Genomic DNA, 12,568 nt, shown 5'->3' on the forward strand with positions numbered 1-12,568 from the left:
TTACTGTCTGGCGAAGTCATCATAATTAAATTAGATGAGTACTTCTTTTGAAGCACTGAATGGCTGTTTGGAAATAGGATTCCTAATAAAATCATCTCCAGAGAGTCAGAATTCTCAGCAGTTCATTAATCGTGGGGTTTTTTTTTCTTCCAAAAGCTACATTGTAAAAGGTTTTAGTGGAAAAGCAGAAGTATTTCAGAATACTGTAGCATAGGATAGAATCTTAACCGAGTTTCCCAAGGCAGGTGTGAGCAAATCTAAACCTTAACCGAATTTACTTCTCCAAAGCAAAAGTGAGATACAAAATCAACAACTCTGTTTTACATCCCTGTTCATGGGGATGTTCTAGTGGCAGGGGTGCCATTTAGAAGTGGGGAAAATGGGAGTTTTGATTTATGTCTGCTTTACACCTCTGGCCTGTATTTCTTGGAGAGTTATCCATAAAGATTTTAGATCCAGCTTGCTCTGAATATCAACAAAACCGATTGGGAGGTGGGTGGGTGGGGGACATAGGAACCTTGTAGTCTATCCTGTGTTCCTCTTTGTGTTATTCAGACTGTCCTCCTGTAAGAGGGGACCGCCAGAGCGGAAGCGTTACTAGGAATTATGGAAAACACTGGTGTCAGAAGTTTGATCTTGGCTCAAGCTCTGGACTGGAGTTTAAAAAGTGTCACTCCATCTCTCTGGCTTTCTGGCCCTCCTTTTTTAAACATTAATTAATAGAATTTGGGTGGAGGAGGGGGTGGGCCGGACTTGAGAAACATATAAAGGACATTCCCAGAATACTGCCTTTTTTTTAAGTTCTTTTGTATTTTATTTTTATAATCATTTTATTAGGGGCTCATACAACTCTTATCACAATTCATACATACATCAATTGTGTAAAGCACATCTATACATTGATTGCCCTCATCATTCTCAAAACATTTGCTCTGCACTGAAGCCCTTGGCATCAGGACCTCATTTTTTCCCCTCTCTCCCCACTCCCTTATGAACCCTTGAAAATTTATAAATTATTGTTTTGTCATATCTTGCCCTCTCCGACATCTGCGTTCACCCCCTTTTCTGTTGTCCATCCCCCAAGGAGGAGGTCACATGAAGATCCTTGTAATCGGTTTCCTCTTTGATATGGCCTTTTTATTGCTGTCTTCCTACTTTATTTTTCTTTCTGTCTCTTGTTAGTTTTTCTCCTTTTCCCCATCTTCCCTCTCCTCTATTCTTCCTCTCCTTGTAGGACACCACAGGGCTTCTGACCTCTCTTTGTCCTTTTCTGCCTGTATTCTCAGGTGAGCCCATCTTGCCCAGTGATTTGAATATTATCAGTAAACTGTCTACCTCTGATGTTTATCTCCTTGAGACCTGGGTTTCAAAGCTCTCTTTGCTTGATTTGTCTTTAGGTATCTGAATGTGTCCAGATTTCCACTCATCAGCCTAGCTCCTGCCTCCGGAAGTCTTTTCACACAAAAAAGCACCAGTATCTCTCGCAAACCTGTGAGGTAAGAGTTTTGAAAGTCATCCTTAATTCATTTGCCAGTGGGTTGATTACAACTCATAGTGACCCTATGGGACAGAGCAGAACTGCCCCTTTGGCTATCTGAGATTTTACTGGAACAGAAAGCCTTAGCATAGAGCTGGCTTGGTGGTTAGCACCTATTTGCCTTACCCACTACCCACCCCCAGGGCTTCTTTGCCCTTCAGTCTTGTTGTTAGGTGCCATTCAGTTATTTCAGCTCAGCCCTGTGTACATTTGAGGGAAACTCTTCCTGGTCCTGCATTGTTCTTATGTTTGCTGCACCCATTGTAGCCACTGTCAATAGCACCTCTAAAATATATCCTTAATTATATTTTGGGAATAATATATAAGGCTAAACAGAATAAATATGAAAAGATACGTAGCTCTACAAAAAGATGAAAGTGAGCGTGTTAGGCCAGGTGGACTAGAGAAACAAACCCAGTAAACACTCATGTATGTATAAGAAAGAACTTTCTATCGAGAAACATTATATATGAAGAAAACATCCCAGCCAAGGCAAACTCAAGTTCCTAAGTCCTACACTAGTCCATAAGATCTTCTTTAAACTCACAAAGCCACATGAAACAATGCCGAATGCAGGAATATCACAGGCCAGTGGGTGCAAAGTCGTGTGGATCCAATGGCTGCGTACATTTCACCGGAGCTCTTGCAGCCATCGGGGTCAGGCAGCAGGAGTGAAGGCAGAGATATAGGAAGAGGCTCCCAGGGCCTTCCTGATGAGAAGGCCATGTCCACAAGGAGGTACCACCATGCTGTCACCTGATTGACAAGCTAGACTCCATTCCTGTCTTTTAGAAATCTTCAAGTTGACACGAACGTATGTAACTAGCACAGACCACCCCTTATGAACTTAACACCTTTCCACAACTCTTTAACCATAGATAATTTTAAAACATAAAATCATAGTTGCATCTAACAGTGTCAAACTAAAATGCATACTGCTCAAAATGTGCCAGCCTCATTTAAATACTATAAGTAAACAAAACAATTCAAAAATTATAAGGAGACCATTTAAATTCTATAAGTAAACAAAACAAAAATATTCTATGCCTAACATTGCAATTATGGGAACACCTCCATCATCATTCTATAATCCTATCAACATTTCCCCCAGCCATCCATGTCGGTAAGCCACCTTCTTCATGCCTTTGTCTTCCACATTCCAGGTGTCCAATGTCTCTACTGCCCCTTCTATCAATCCAGTCCTCTGAGGATACAAGCATTTTCGTTGATGTGAAGAGTCTCATTCTAGGTGGCACCTGCGTGTCTGCCTCCATAGTTAAAGTCAAACCAGGAGAGGCCATCTGTAAAGTCAGCAGGAAGATGCACCAATTCACAAGCTCAAAAATCTTTTCTTCATTTGGTCAACTCATTGTGGGCCACCTCACTTGGCCTCACTCAGGCGCCCATGGGCTGTCTTGACTTTTGATCAAGAGTCCCTGTCACAAATACTCACCCACCTTAGCCCCCTTGTGCTAAGTCATGTCATAGGCTCAGCTTCCCACAGCTCTTTAAACTTGAGACCGGGCACATCTCCAGAGGTCTTGCAGCCACCAGGGTCAGGCAACAGGAAGCCGAAGCCAGAGAGAGAGGAGGAGGAGGTTCCCAGAACTCTCCGTAGCAGGAGGCCACGCACACAAGGAGATATCATTAGGCATAATTGGAAGGCTACACTGCACCCTGTACTTTGATAAATCTTCAAGTTGACGAGATTATGTGCATTTGTATTCATACTGGGAAGTAAGATACTAATAAGAAGATGTAGACATCTAAAGACAGAGTCAGTTTAAAAAAAACAGCTATGAAGTTATTAGTTTCTAGGCTTTGTTAAGTTAATTTCCCATGTAATGTTCCGAAAAATATGAATAATAATATTGCTAACTAATCTTTAGAATTATTTTATAGAGTGGCATGTACATACTGATAATGAAATTAATGTGAATACATTGGCGTGGTCCCGTGCACTGGTTGTCTTGGTCATGTGCGCGGGCGGGCGTGGTCAGGTACGGAGGTTGGCGTAGTCACGTGCGGAGGTAGGCGTGGTCACGTGCGCAGGTGAGCCTGGTCACGTGGAGTGGTGCCAGTGGTCACATGCGCGGGTGAGTTTGGTCACGTGCTTGGGCGGTCACGTGCTCGGGTGGGTGTGGTCATATGCAGGGGCACTTCTGGTCACGTGCGCCGGTGGGTTTGGTCACGTACGCTGGTAGGCGTGGTCACGTGTGTGGGTGGGCACGGTCACGTGCACGGGTTGGTGTGGTCACGTGCGCTCTTTGTGGGGTCACGTGCGCAGGTGAGCGTGGTCACGTGAGCAGGCGGGCTTGGTCACGACTGCCTTTCCCCTGAACTCTTAATAGTTTATAAATAATTATTTTATCTTACCTTACACTGCCCGGCATCTCCCCTCACCCACCTTCCCTTTGCCCATCTCCCAGAGAGGAGGTTCCCCATACATCCCCAAGACCGGTTCTCTCTTGCTACACCCCCTTGCCTCCCGGTGTCGCCACTCCCACCGCTGGTCCTGAGGGATTCATCCGTTGCAGGGAGTGACCACGGCCAAGGTAACTGAGAGGAATTACTGAAACCAGAATGAAGGCTGAACATGGTATAGATTGTAACTCTTCATGGGAGCAGAAAGCCTCATTTTTCTTTCATGAAGGGTTGGTGAGTTTGAACTGCTGACCCTGTGCTTCACAGTGCAATAAGCTAAATCAGCTAATGAAAATTTTATGGTTCATAATGATCTGATCTGCAATTACTTGTTGGAATAGTATAAAAGAAATAGGATAAGGCTGGAACCGGATGAATTGTGGTTAAAATAACCAAAGCAAAGCAAATAAATAAATAAATAAATAAATAAATAAATCCCTCCTACAAACTCACAGCCCTCAAGTTGATTCAGACTCATAGTGATCTTGTAGAACAGAGCAGGACTTCCCTCTTTTTCCCAGACTGTAAACCTTCAGAGGGACAGAGGTCTCTCTCCATCTTTCCCACTGGGATTGAGTGGTGGATACAAACTGCTGACTGTGGGGTTTGTAGCTCCAATCAGAAAGTATCGTCTAAAAGTTTTACCCTACTGGGAAATATTTTAACGTAAAATAAATAAATGAAATTGATAAACAGATAAAAGCCAAAATTACAAATAAAACAATTCTGGGGCTAACCAATTTAATCAAAGTGAGCAGCAATTTGAAATATATATATATATATATATGGAAAAGACCTTCAGATATTATTCATTAAGGTATGTCGTATGGGAATTTTAACTGAAAATAATTCCATAAGTTACTCTCTACGAACAGTAATGAGTAAGATCTTCTCTGAGAATATACCTTAAGTTATAATGCAATCAAATGACTTGAAGGAAAATGAAATGTACCACACCTACGAAATAATTCTCAGAGCATTCTAAAATGGAGAAATCCAAAAATCAGAGCAAGAACGCTCATAAAATTTTTGTTGCATATATATAAATATATTTTATTGATGGGTCATATTACACATCTCATTTGTATGATAGTATAATTACTTTATCATAAATTGCATGGAATTTCCCTTGCCTAGAGTAGCATATGACATTTTCAAATAATCCTTTCCTGGGTCAAGTAATCTTAAAATTCACAAAGAGCCTTGTAAAGAATGATTTTGGATAGACACGTGGAGAGTGCACAGCTTAAACTTTTTTTTCACTAGACAGAGAAAGCAAGGTAGGGATATTGTTTTACCAATGTTTCCTTGAAAGAAGTATATCTCTAGGAGCCTGAAATACATTACATTTATGTATTTTGGGAATTATATATAAGGCTAAGCAGAATAAATAGGAAAAGTTAAGGAGCTCTACCAAAAAAAAAAAAAAAGATGAAAGTAAGCGTGTTAGGCCAGGTTGACTAGAGAACCAAACCCAGTAACACTCATGTAGGTCTAAGAAAGAGCTTTCTATCGAGAAGCATTATATATCAGGAAAACATCCCAGCCAAGGCAAACTCAAGTTCCTAAGGCCTACACTAGTCCATAAGTTCCTCTTTAGGCTCACAAAGCCACATGAAACAATGGCGAATGCAGGAATATCACAGGCCAGTGGGTGCAAAGTCGTGTGGATCTGATGGCTGTGTACACAGCACCGGAGCTCTTGCAGCCATCAGGGTCAGGCAGCAGGAATGAAGGCAGAGAGATAGGAAGAGGCTCCCAGGGCCTTCCTGATGAGAAGGCCATGCCCACAAGGAGGTACCACCATGCTGTGACCCGATTGACAAGCTAGACTCCACTCCTGTCCTTTTATAAATCTTCAAGTTGACACGAACTTATGTAACTAGCACAGACCACCCCTTATGAACTTAACGCCTTTCCACAACTCTTTGACCATAGATAATTTTAAAACAAAACAATCACAAAATCATAGTTGTATCTGACAGTATCAAACTAAAATGCACACTACTCAAAATGTGCCAGACTCATTTAAATACTATAAGTAAACAAAACAATTTTAATACTATCAGTAGACCATTTAAATTCTATAAGTAAACAAAACAAAAATATCCTGTGCCTAACATTGCAATTAGGGGAACACCTCCATCATCATTCTATAATCCTATCAACATTTTCCCCAGCCATCCATGTCGCTAAGCCACCTTCTTCATGCCTTTGTCTTCCACATTCCGCGTGTCCAGTGTCTCCACTGCCCCTTCTATCAACCCAGTACTCCGAGGATACAAGCATTTTCGTTGATGTGAAGAATCTCATTCTAGTTGGCACCTGCGTGTCTGCATCCATCGTTGAAGTCAAACCAGGACAGGCCATCCATCAAGTCAGCAGGAAGATGCCCACCAATTCACAAGCTCAAAAATCTTTCCTTCATTTGGTCATCTCATTGTGGGGCACCTCCCTTGGCCTCACTCAGGTGCCCATGGGCTGTCTTGACTTTTGACCAAGAGTCCCTGTCACAAATACTCACCGACCTTCGCCCCCCGGTGCTAAGTCATGTCATAGGCTCAGCTTCCCACAGCTCTTTAAACTTGAGACCAGGCAATCTGCTCGTGTTTGCAACTCCACTCCCTGTGAACGAGGTCCACAGGTGTCAGTGGCCAGATGCTCTATTCATATTTTCCAACAATCATTGCTAGTATGCGTTATAGTGTTGTGGAATTATCGTTCTTCTCAAAGCTATCTGTAGTTTTTTTTTTTTAATGATCCATATAATCCCAAGGCTTTGCCAGTAGAATTTTGCCCCTGAAAAGCTTTCGATATTGAAACTTGAGGCTTTCACTACTTTTTTCATTTTTTCAGGTTGATAAATGGTGTGCATATTCTTCATGTTGGGCTTTCCGACTCCAGCTATTTGCACATTTCACTCTAGTACTTTAGTTTGTCTTCATATGTTGTCCTTTGAAAGTTTCTGTTCACCTCTTTTGTGTCATCATTTCTTTTTTTAATCTTTATTTATTTATTTATTACATTTTATTAGGGCCTCATACAACTCTTATCACAATGCATACATATACATACATCAGTTGTATAAACAACATCCATACATACTTTGCCCTAATCATTTTCAAGGCTTTTGCTCCCCGCTGAAGCCCTTTGCATCAGGTCCTCTTTTATTTTCTCCCTCCCTCCCTGCTCCCTGCTCCCTCACGAGCCCTTGTTAATTTACCGATTGTTATTTTGTCATATCTTACCCTATCCGGAGTCTCCATCCCCCCCCCCTTCCCTGCCGTCCCTCTCCTGGGGAGGAGGTCACATGTGGATCCCTGTCATCAGTTCCCTCTTTCCAACCCACTGACCCTCCACTCTCCCAACATCGCCCCTCACACCCCTGGTCCTGAAGGTATCATCCATCCTGGATTCCCTGTGCCTCCAGCTCCCATATGCACCAGTGTACAATCTCTGCCCCATCCAGTCCTGCAAGGTAGAATTCGGATCATGGTAGTTGGGGGGAGGAAGCATCCAGGATCTGGGGGAAATCTGTGTTCTTCATCGGTACTACATCACACCCTGACCGACCCATCTCCTCTCCTAAACCCCTCTATGAGGGGATCTCCAGTGGCCGACACATGGGCCTTGGGTCTCCACTCTGCACCTCCCCATTCATTCACTAAGGCATATATATACGTATACACACACACACACACACACATATTCTTTTTTTTTTTTTTGCATGATGCCTTATACATGGTCCCTCTGTTACCGCGTGATCGCACAGGCTGGTGTGCTTCTTCCTTGTGGGCTTTATTGCTTTTGAGCTAGAGTGTCATCATTTCTTACACACGTTTTAGCTATGGTGTAGTCAAGACTAGGTTAAAGAATCCCTTTTGACATCCACTTTGATATATTTTTTCTGTCTTTTATAATAGTTTTCTCATCTGGCATCATTCCACAGATCATTTGGTCTTCTGTCATTAGTGTTCAATGAATCAAATTTATTCTTGTGAGAAATTTAAGTGAGATATATATATACCTGTTGTATTTGGACTCTCGTGGGTTTGTTTTATTCTTCTTCAACTTGAATTTGAACATGCTCATGAGCAATTGATGCATTGCACTAAGCCCCTGCTTCCATTGAAGGTGCTGGTATTGAGCTTCTCCGTGGTGTCGTTTTAGTCAGTTTGGTTTCTTTGCATTCCATGTGGTGAAGCTCTGTCCCTCTGAAGATTTTTTATAGTCTGGGAAAGAGAGGGAAGTCCTGCTCTGTTCTACAAGATCACTATGAGTCTGAATCAACTTGATGGCTGTGAGTTTGTAGGAGAGATTTTTTTCTTTTGCTTTGTTTGGGTTATTTTAACCACAATTCATTCTGTTCCAGCTTTATCCTCTTGCTTTTTTTCTCTTCCACCAAGTAATTGCAGCTCAGATCATTATGAACCATAAATTTTTCATGAGCTGATTTAGCATATTGCACTGTGAAGCACAAGGTCAGCGGTTCCAAGTCTCCAACCCTTCATGCCAGAAAAATGAGGCTTTCTGCTCCCATGAAGAGTTACAACCTATACCATGTTCAGTTTCATTCTGGTTTCAGTAATTCCCCTCAGTTCCCTTGGCCTTGGTCACTCCCTAGGACGCATGAACCCCTCAGGACCAGCGGTGGGAGTGGCGACACCAGGAAGCATGGGGGTGTAGAAAGAGAGAACCGATCTTGGGGATCTATGGGGAACCTCCTCTCTGGGAGATGTGCAATGGGAAGGTGGGTGAGGGGAGACGCCGGGCAGCGTAAGATAAGATAAAATAATTATTTATGAACTATTAAGGGTTCAGGGTAAAGGTGGGACGACCATGCCCGCCCACTCACATGACCACGCCCACCCTCGCATGGCCACACCCACCCGCGACTGGGACCACGCCTGCCTCCTCACAGGACCACTCCCGCTTCTGCACGTGACCGCGCCCACCTGCGCACGTGACCAGCCAGCCAGAGCACGTGACCACGCCCGCCTGCGCACTTTACCGTGCTCGCCTGGGCCCCTACCCACAGACACCTGCGACCGTGACCACGCCCACCTGCATACGTGACCACGGACACACGCGCACGTGACCATGCCAACCTCCGCACGCGACCACGCCCACCTGGAGCCGAGGGACGTTACCAGAGAGCCTGCAGGCGGATGTCGCAAAAGAGCAGGACGATTCACAGCGGAGAAGATCCAGGGAGAGAGTCCGAGGCAACTGGACTCTGCCCCGGCTGCGAGAGAGGTAGTCACTGGGCAGAGGGTGGTCATTCAAAGTGTAGCAATTGAGGCCATTTACCTGGAAGTAACGCCAAGCCAAGAAACGGGCAGCGGGGCGTGCTCCCAGCCCCTTTGAACCGGAGCGCAGGTAATAGAGGAAGGAGCTGGATACAGACCCCACCCAGCAGAACATGGGAGGCAAGGTGTCTGCCGGCCAGAGCAAAGATCCTAAAGAGAAACTGCAGGCATCCCCCAACCTCACAGCAGGAGACCAGACCTAGCCAAACTTGCAGAACCCCAGCCCCTGTTCTGGCTGCTGTAACCTTGATTAACCAAGAGAAGGCTCAGGAGCCCCCACAGCAGTTTGCTGATGCTAAAGAACAGGAGCCCCTTATTGAAAGAGTAATACCGTTTTTGTCAGGAAGTTTTAACCTGACTACTCAAGAAATTCAAATTGATACTGGAGTCGATCAGAGTTGTGAAGTAAAGCCAAAAGCTGTGATTCTATCAGAAATTGTTAAGAGCAGTAATTGGGGTTCGCTACCTAAAAGAACTCTAGGATGTCGATTAGGAAAGTCTAATGTAAATCCTCAAGGTGTTCTGACTGTTGCTGGAATTATTGAACGAGATTATGAAAAAGTTAAGGCAGTGATGAATTCTGATATATCATGGTTTATAAAAGAAGATCGCTTAAGCCAATTTTGGCTTCCTTGCTGTCCTAGAGTAAAATTGTATGCCTATCAGGAAAGAGTACTTGAGAAGTCTGACCACCCTTTAAATCAAGGGGTCTTTTGGAATGCTGTTGTGGGGAAACGAGAGCGCTTACCCCCCACCCCCCACGGTATTAGAGATCGAAGGGGAAATGGTTTTAAACTTTGGATACAGGGTCATTCCTTTAGGTCATTCAGGAGGGCCTAAGACCCTCCCGTGAACTTCCTCTACGTCCAGCATGGAAGGAATGAGTGACGTTAACCAAGAGAGACGATTGCAAGGTTGTAAAATCATACAGTGTAAGAAGCCTGGAGGGCAAAGCGGCTTAATTGAGCCTACAACCTTATTGGTAAACTTGGAGAGAGAAAAAAAAAATGTCTGTTTGGTAAATTACTTAGAGAGCAGCTGAACAAAATTTCTTAAGAAATTTTCCAGTCTTTCAAAGTATGGTACGAAGTTCTCTCAATTTAGCTCTCTTAATTCTCTGAGAGCCGAAAGCCAAGATTCACTTAACAATGGAGGCTATCTAACAAGTAGTTTCACTGGTTCAAGACCTAGCCAGGTAACTGAGACTGCTAGCAGTATTTTAATATTTGCATTGTTAAAACAGAAGGGGGACAAGAGGAATCTCGTGTGTGACAAATTTCATTTGGTGATTTTAACCAAATTTTTTTTCTCCTCACTAAAAGTGCGTGACAAAATGAGGGCAGATAAGCACGTTTTCGATTCGACAGAGAAAATTAATCCTAAGAAATCCGAAGATGATGGAAACCGCGTTTGGGATCCAGGTCCATTCACCTGGAGAAGAGGCTATGCAATCATGTTTTTACAGAAGAAAGCTGTGGGCCTCTCCTTAGAAGGACGCAACCATGTTTGGAGAAAGATGGACAGGGAAGAGATGGAGAAGCCACCCGCTATTCATCATAATTCCTTTTTCAGGTTCATGACTCCCCAGAGAGAGGGGCTATTTGTTTATATTTTTCACAGGCAAAGGAGATAGATAGGTGGATTTCTCTTCTGCCAGCAAGGCCCAGAAGAAAGGAGAGAAGCTGATATGTGACGCGACCCTGTCCTGTTACGGAAGTTATCCAAAACGTCAAGGAGACCTGGCAGATTCCTGAGAATGGCGATCGCTGACTGCTGAGATATTTCTTCCATGGCTGACGCTGTCTAAAGGACACCCTGGGACACTATCAAAACTGAACATTATTTGGCTCTCATCATGGGTTCACGGTGAGATCTCATCTTTATTTTAATCTACATCTCTCAGATAATTAGTGATCACTATTAGCATTTTTACATGTGTTTGTGAGCCACGTGAGTGTCATCTTTGGTGTACTATGTCTTTTGCCCACTTTTGAATTGGATTTTCCCCCTTATTGAGGTGTCACACAATGGTATAGATTTTAGTAATCCGGGCCTTGTGTGTTGTGTCTTTGCTCAAGATTTATTCCCAGTACATCGGGCTCTCATTTTACTCTTTGGGTAAAGTCTTAATGTGTGCAACTTATTTTCAGTAGGTCTCCGTTATCTATTTGGTCTCCCACTTTGTGTGCTTTCCTTTATATTATATTTGGTAGTCTGTGTATGCCCCGCAATAGAACTGTGAGGGTTTTCCCAGTGTTCTCATTGATGATCCTTATAGCTCTGGGGTTTGAACTCATGTCTTTAATCCATCATCTTGAGTTCATTTGCGTGCCTTGGATTAGGGAGGGGTCCTCTGGTACATGGAGATGGACATCCAATTTCTCCAGCCCCATTTGTTGAAGAGGCTGTCACGTAACAATTTCATGGATTCGGTCCTTTGTCAAAGATCACTTGCCTGTATTTGGATGGGTTTATTTCTGTGGGCATTTTTTTTCCCCTGGTGCATTAGTCTATGCATCTATCATTACACCATTACAACCCTGTTTTGACTAATGTGGTTGTCATAGGTGTTGAGGTAGGTAGCGTAAGACTCTCTATGTTGTTCTGTGTAAGGAGTTCTTTGCTTATCCTACGTCTCTCATATCTCCAAATGAAGTCGGTAATTATTTTTTCCATTTCACAAAGAATGACATTGGGATTTGCATCGCAATTGCATTGTATTTATAAAAATCTCTGGGTAGCATTGATATTTTCACACCGATAAGTCATCATATCCATGAACATTGGATGCTTTTGCATTTGTGTAGGTCTCTTGGTTTCTTGTAATAAAGTCACCTAGTTTACTTTGGATAGTCATTTGTTTCTTTAATTAGGTTTCTCACGAAGTAATTCATCTTAGTATAACTTTGATAAGTGGTATTGCTTTTTAATAACTTTTTCAGAGCTCTCCCGACTAGGATGCAGTAATCCAATATATTTTTACTTATTAATCTCACGGGTTTTCCAAAACACCTCCATTCATTCCAGCCATCTTTTTGGAGAATTCGTGTTTCTTTTTACGTATGAAATCACATCATCTATAAATAGTTAGGAGTTTTACTTCATTTTTTTTGGCCCAATTCTTTTCCCTTGATTTTTTTTAATGGCTTAATTCTTTTTTAATTGTTCTGGCTAAGACTTCGAGCCAAAAGAGTAGTGTTACATAAGAGTAGTGATGTGGACAGTCTTGTTTGGTTCTGGTTCTGAAGGGAAATGTTTTCAATATTTTTCTCTTTGCGCATGATTTTGACCTTTATTT

The 12,568-nt window shown here is 42.9% G+C and overlaps 1 long non-coding RNA gene across 4 annotated transcripts in view; it reads left to right on the forward strand.

Moving 5' to 3' along the window:
• Nucleotides 1–7,501: 7,501 nt before the first annotated feature.
• The window catches only part of LOC142431574 (uncharacterized), an 85,570-nt gene continuing 80,503 nt past the window's right edge, over nt 7,502–12,568 (forward strand). For all 4 annotated transcript variants that reach the window (XR_012780844.1, XR_012780847.1, XR_012780846.1 and 1 more), the window contains exons 1-2: nt 7,502–9,217; nt 10,593–11,136. This is a non-coding gene — a long non-coding RNA (uncharacterized LOC142431574). The remainder of the gene's footprint in view (nt 9,218–10,592; nt 11,137–12,568) is intronic.

This window comes from Tenrec ecaudatus, chromosome 18, assembly GCF_050624435.1.
Source record: "Tenrec ecaudatus isolate mTenEca1 chromosome 18, mTenEca1.hap1, whole genome shotgun sequence".
NCBI classification, from domain to species: Eukaryota; Metazoa; Chordata; class Mammalia; order Afrosoricida; family Tenrecidae; genus Tenrec; species Tenrec ecaudatus.